Genomic DNA, 6,320 nt, shown 5'->3' with positions numbered 1-6,320 from the left:
CAATGTCTTAAGGACATTGCTTCTTCCCTGTAGATCCCGAGGCTTCTGAATTGTTGGGCAATGTTCCTGGTGTTCAACTTCTTAGCTCATAGGCTAGTTGGCCCACCTAGAACTCCAGATTCCTTATTGAAGACGCTTGTGCTTGCATCACTACATCGTTTTTATCCATATATTGCTTCAGCAGCGTCTCTAACGAGCTTCCCGAGGTGTTAGATGATGATGGTTGCTGGTTGTGCGGTCTTGATTGCCTTTGATTGTAGTGAAAAGGAGGATTCTCTCTACTGCCCTCTTGATGGTTAACTGCCCCCTAGGTTGGGATTGCCTCCCCAACCGAAGTTGGGATGGTTCCTCTAGCCCGAATTATAGGTATTGCTAAAGGGGTTGTTCTGGATAGCACACACTTGCTGAAGGTTCAATGGGCACATGTCAGATCCGTGAGCCCCTCCACAATTGATGCAACTGATTGCGGCCACTTGAGCCGGTGCAGCGGGTTGCGCTGATTGTAGAGCAATGGCTCCTTGGTTAATTGCCATTGACTGGAGGATCGAGGTCACCGTGGCCATCTGCGCGGCCAACGTAGTCATTGTCTCCGCAGGGACAATGGCTGTTTCATTTTTCCTTCTCTCGGTGCCTTGGCCTCTATATCCATCGTTGATCCAGTCATCCATATTGCACGAGATACGGTGGAGGATGACTATAGCCTTTGTGTATGTCATATCCATAAAACCTCCTGTTGCGAAGGCATCAGCAACAGCTTGCGTCGCTCAATTCAGGCCATTATAAAACGTTTCCATCAAGACACAATCGTGGATCCTGATATGTGGGCAGTTTTTCACCAGCCTTCTAAATCGCACCCAGGCAGTGCTCAGGGTCTCATTCTCCTTCTGTTCAAAGTTCAACACGTCTTTTCGTCACCTTGTGTTGACGGCAGGTGGAAAGAACTTCTTCATGAACCGTTCCACCAATTTCTCCCATGAAGTGATCTCATTTGGCTCCAGTGAGTAAGCTCACCTCTTAGCCTTGTCCCTCAAGGTGTAAGGGAATAAATACAGTCTTATATTCTTTGGGGTCACGCCAGGTAAGGAAAAATTGTCACACATCTCGACAAAGCTGGTCAGATGGGTGTGTGGGTCTTCACCTTGCAGACCCCCGAACTGCCCGGCATTTTGAATCATCTACAGCATGACCGGCTTAATCCCAAAATGCATATTCTTCTCCACATTCGGCCTCGAGATTCTAGGAGAAAAATCATACAAATTGGGTCCCGCATAATTACGCATCGGGATGTTGCGATCAGCCGCTAGGAAGATAGGATCCTGAGCCGGTCGAACTACCCTTGGTTCATAACCGATACTGCATTATCGTTGTTGTCCGCCATGTTGGCTGCCTTCTTTCGACTAATTCGGTTCTAACGTGCCCTTGCACGGAAAGTACGCTCGATCTCAGGGTCAGCTTCGAATTCTGGTTCAGCACTAGGACTCATAAACTGTCAGGCTGCTCTTCACATTGAACAGCCAGTATAATGAGATCTGTCCTACAAAATACCAAAAACACACTCAAACAATAAACCATTAACCAAGTCCCTGGCAACGGCGCCATAAACTTATTGTAAATGCTGTGGTGTTCTATGCTTGAAATGATGCAATACTACTTCTAGATATGCGTTAATTATGGATGTTCACGTAGTATGCCATGCGTTGTCACAAGATTCCTTATGATGAAACCAAGTGTAATTCCACTACAAGATTCTCGGTGTGATCCGAGGTCAAACATAGGGACTGTTCTAGGTTATTGTGGTATGTTCATGATATATGCGACCAGGTTTTTCAATCTTTAAATATGTGTTTGTACAAGTATAAAAGTGCACTAGAATAAAGTAAAGCAGTAAAAATGCGATAATAAAATAAAAATACAGTAAACCTAAGCTAGATGATACAAGATACGGGCTTCATGTTACAAGATGCTAGGGTCAAGGCTGGCTGTGAAGGTTATGCAAAGAACGTGGAATGCGGCAACAAGTCTTATGAACATAATAGAAAAAGAAAGATAAATAATATAAACAGCGCAAGTTCTCAATTGCATTGATGTTCTGCTCTTCTCTTGGCGTACACCTTTCAGTGATCGGCCGCGCTCCCACATGTCTGTGGTGAAACAGAGACTAACGTAATGAACGCAAGGTTGCTTCCATGTCTGGAAGTACTACTTGCTTTAGTTAACGCATTCTTCTAACCTTCTCTCGATAGATCAGAATGGCATCTTCACTTCTGCTCTCACAGGTGAAGATGTCGTCTAGCATGCCTTAGCTAAATGCATTCTACATCTTTAACACAGATTAAGTACTTGTTTAATTCATATTAACTATCAGGGAATTAAGAAGACATCATGAAGAAAGTGATTAATGGAGGAACGGAAATAGTCAGAGAATGGTATATGAAAGCTATCGAAACATTTGATATGTCTATTAAGCGTTTGATACATGGTGTGTGAATGAAGAAATAAAGAGAAAGTGAAATACAACAATGAAAGAGATAGAATAGATACAAACATGTGCCAATGTCTTGGCACCGATTCGATGGAGATCTACTTGCCGGATAGGATGGATCTGATGGTAGGAGGAGCTTCCCTCTCAGGCTTGCTCCACTGGTAGCAGAGATCTATGCACAGAGCTTCCGATCGGGTGTTTGGCAGATTAAATCTGAGACTTACCTCTCGGCCTTGTCTCATCTTCTTCTCGGATGTCTTCACTGAAGCATTTAACTCAGCCTTTTCTCTCAACACTTTTGCAGCAATTAGCCCCGTATCAAGTAGCATGAGTTTTCTCTGAAATCTATGAGGTATTTATAGGTGCAGGTCTTTGACTCCGAATATGGAGGAATAATTATTCCTCCTGTTATGCAATCAGACCGTCAATTCTGCACAACCGTTAGTTGTACACGTGTCTCAATCCTCCTCTTTTGCGTTGTTCAGCTACATCTTTCGATCGTGGATTTGCATGCGGTGTTGTTTTTGTTACCACATGCGATTAAAATACAGCTCTGGATCAACTGTCGCATTGTATCGTCATTGCGGTAATCATCTTTTCATTGTTGATTGACGGGCGCAATGTGATAGAGACGCGTTGATCAGTTTCTCGTGAGCTTTGAGTGCAAGCGGTGACATGGTTTCCTACAAAACAGAGTAAAATTTGGCTTGTCTTCCATCTTTATGGTGTTAGTGGGTCTAATTGCGATCATTTATAATTATTGTAATTCTAGTCTAATTTTCATACAATCGGCGCATATTCACTAACTTTTGGCGGCACTATCTAGATAAGGTGGCATAAATAACTTGTATTTCTATAGGTTATCAACTAACTGGTCAAACTCTTTAACCTAATTAATCAACATTCGTTAACTAACAGGATTGTCCACTATTGTGAACCTCGAATCCTAATTTCTCTACTTGAGTATGTTCCCTACTAAGACTAGTGTGATGAGTAGGTTGATGTGAAAATTAATGTGGAATGGTAGAGAAAAGAGTGGAAAATAAAAAGAAAAGAGGAAATTTGGAAGTTGGACTTTTGGGGAAAATTTGGAGAATTTGGCTAAGTATAGAAATTTGTATGATGATGCGTTGGAGGATGGTGTTAATGAGGGCATGCGGCTAAAGAAGGAAAATGAAGATGATGCGTGTGAAGGCACACGAGTAGGCGAGGCATGCATGGAAATGCAGCCCATGCGTCGAGTAGCCTCGGCCAGCGCCCATACCATGCGTCGAGCAGCCTCGACCAGACGCCCTACCCATGCATCGAGCAGCCTTTGCCGGACGCCCTGCCAATAAGTCGAGGGGACCAGCCTATGCAGCGCGCCTATGCATTGGTGGCCAACACCATGCGCCCAAGGCAATAAAGCTGTGTGATGCTACCTAGTGAGTCATGCGTCGAGGATGAACGGTCACCCTATGCGTTGGTGATGGTTAGCTCCTTGCGATGGCTAAGTTGAAGTGTAATGATAGTGAATTGGCTTGCTATGCATTGAGTAGAGGCTATGCATTGTTTATGGACTAGGCATTAAACATCCAAGAGTTTGACGCATACAAGGGTGAGGTCACATAGAAAACGTCATCAAAACCATGTGTCTTCTTGGGAGGAAAGCCTTAAGCCTTAAGAATTTGAGGTGGTGGCATCAGATTGGAGGCTCATGCATTGGCAACGTGGGAGGAAGACACTTAGCTTGTGATGATCACAGCATTGCGTTGATGGGGTGAGAAGGAGACACTTGGCCATGCAGCCAAGTAGGTGGTGTCAATTCTGGAGAAGGTTTGGATGCCTATCAATAGGGCCAAAAGACTTCATTTTTAGATCACAATTCAGAAATATCGTAAAAAGAGTGGGAGAGTTGAGCAAACCTTGCGTTGGAGCTAAATCCATGCGTTAGTCATAGAGGACGCATTGGACAGTGAGGTCTAAAGAGGACGCATCAACTTGGGACGAAGATTTCTCCCAATTTACTCATGAGTTTGGAGTGATTCCAAATCCACCTGAAAGATATGAAAGTCTAGTTTTCCGGGTATGGCTGCCAGAAGAAAATCTCGAAGGGATCGGGCTGGAAACGTAGAAGAAGACAGAAGGGTCAGGCTGTCGAATCAGGTTGGGCGAGTCTTGAAGATTCTGTGATTCCGGCTAAAACACGAGGCGTTTGGAGCTCATATTTTAGGGTAAGCTTCCTGAGATATTTTAGAACATTTTTGTAGAAGGACGTATCTCAAAATAAGGTCTATAACTATGAGTAATCTAAGCTGCAATTTGAATCTGGATTCTAGGGGTGAAAAGGGAGCCCGAGGTAGAAAAGGGAGCTACTAGAGTGAAAAGTTCCTAAGCGATCGAGGTGAGTGGCTAAAACGTTTTGACTAAAACATTTGCTTAAAATTTTTTATTACAATTTGTTATAGAAAGCAAGTTTTAAAGAGGATTATTCTCATGCCAGCTAGTTTTACAAAGTGATTTCCAAGCAAACTATGAATTATGTTTTGAACGCATGCATGTGTGAGAAATTGTTTAAAAGCGATTTATATGTGTTAAATATACTCAGCATGCATTAGTATCTTTAAAGCTATGTTTTTATATGTGTTATACTTTACATGCTTTAAAGAGAAAAGTCATTTATGACTAGTTTTACTCAAAACGTGATACCGAAGGACGTTTGAGAAGGTATCCGCCCAACTAGATACTGAAGGACATTTGAGAAGGTATCTTTTGGTACGGAAGGACGTTTGAGAAGGTACCAAACCAACCGGATACTGAAGGACATTTGAGAAGGTATCCTAGTAGCTCGATACTGAAGGACATTTGAGAGGGTATCTGAGCAGAAGTGCCTAAGGTATGACGGTACTTAGTATGGCCACGTGCACGTAGGTAGTTAGAGTCAGAGATTAAGCAAAAGGGTTCTCTCTTGACTAGTAGTTGGTGTTGGGATTAGTTTTACCCACAGTGGGGTTACTTTGAACTGAGAAATAGTTTTACTGTTTTATGAGTAAAACAGCTTTATATGCTTTATACTTGGAAAATGTTTACACTGCAGTACAAGTACTGTAGAAGCTTATATTTCAGTTAAACTCTTTATTGAGATTTTGCATGAGAATCAATTATCTTTCTTAAGTCACTCACTGGGCGTAAACTCACCCCGTTTTCAAATGTTTTCTCCCCCCCTCCCCCCCCAACAAGTAGCGTTCAAATCCTCTAAAGATAGCTCTGCATCTGCTCTGCCACTAAAGGAATAAGAGATTTGTAAACCCTCTGTTTAGGTGGTTACTGTTAATATTGTACACATGTTACTATTGTTCATATAGGGACTAGAGTTTAGGGTTTTGGGACTTGTAGATCTAGTGTTGTAAGGACTCTAAATATGTTATGTTTCTAAATTAATAAATTGTTGGCCTAAATACATTCCGCTATATATGAGTTATATTTTGGTTTCAAAGTTATTCCACAAGAGTTATTAAGCAGTAAGTGTCAGCCAAAGGGTTTATAACTGCTGCAGTCACACCCTTTCCTAGGCTGAGAGGATGGTCTGGGGCTGGGTGTGACAACTATAGCTTGTAGTTGTACTCCCCTCATTGTAGATATATTATGTATCCATTAGAAATATCATGCACGAGGATTTCCATGAGCAGCAGAATGATCATTCCAAATTACAATCATATATGAACTTTACAACTTACATTCATAAACGAAACATACGGTTATGCATTCATTACAGAAATTATAGCATGATAATACAAATGAACAAGAAGAAACTATACGCACATTTATAGACACATCACCAAGGTCCTTGATCATGAAT

Source organism: Benincasa hispida, chromosome 9 (assembly GCF_027475165.1).
Source record: "Benincasa hispida cultivar pf3 chromosome 9, pf3_genome.v1.1, whole genome shotgun sequence".
Classification (NCBI taxonomy): Eukaryota; Viridiplantae; Streptophyta; class Magnoliopsida; order Cucurbitales; family Cucurbitaceae; genus Benincasa; species Benincasa hispida.
This window is presented reverse-complemented; position numbering follows the sequence as displayed.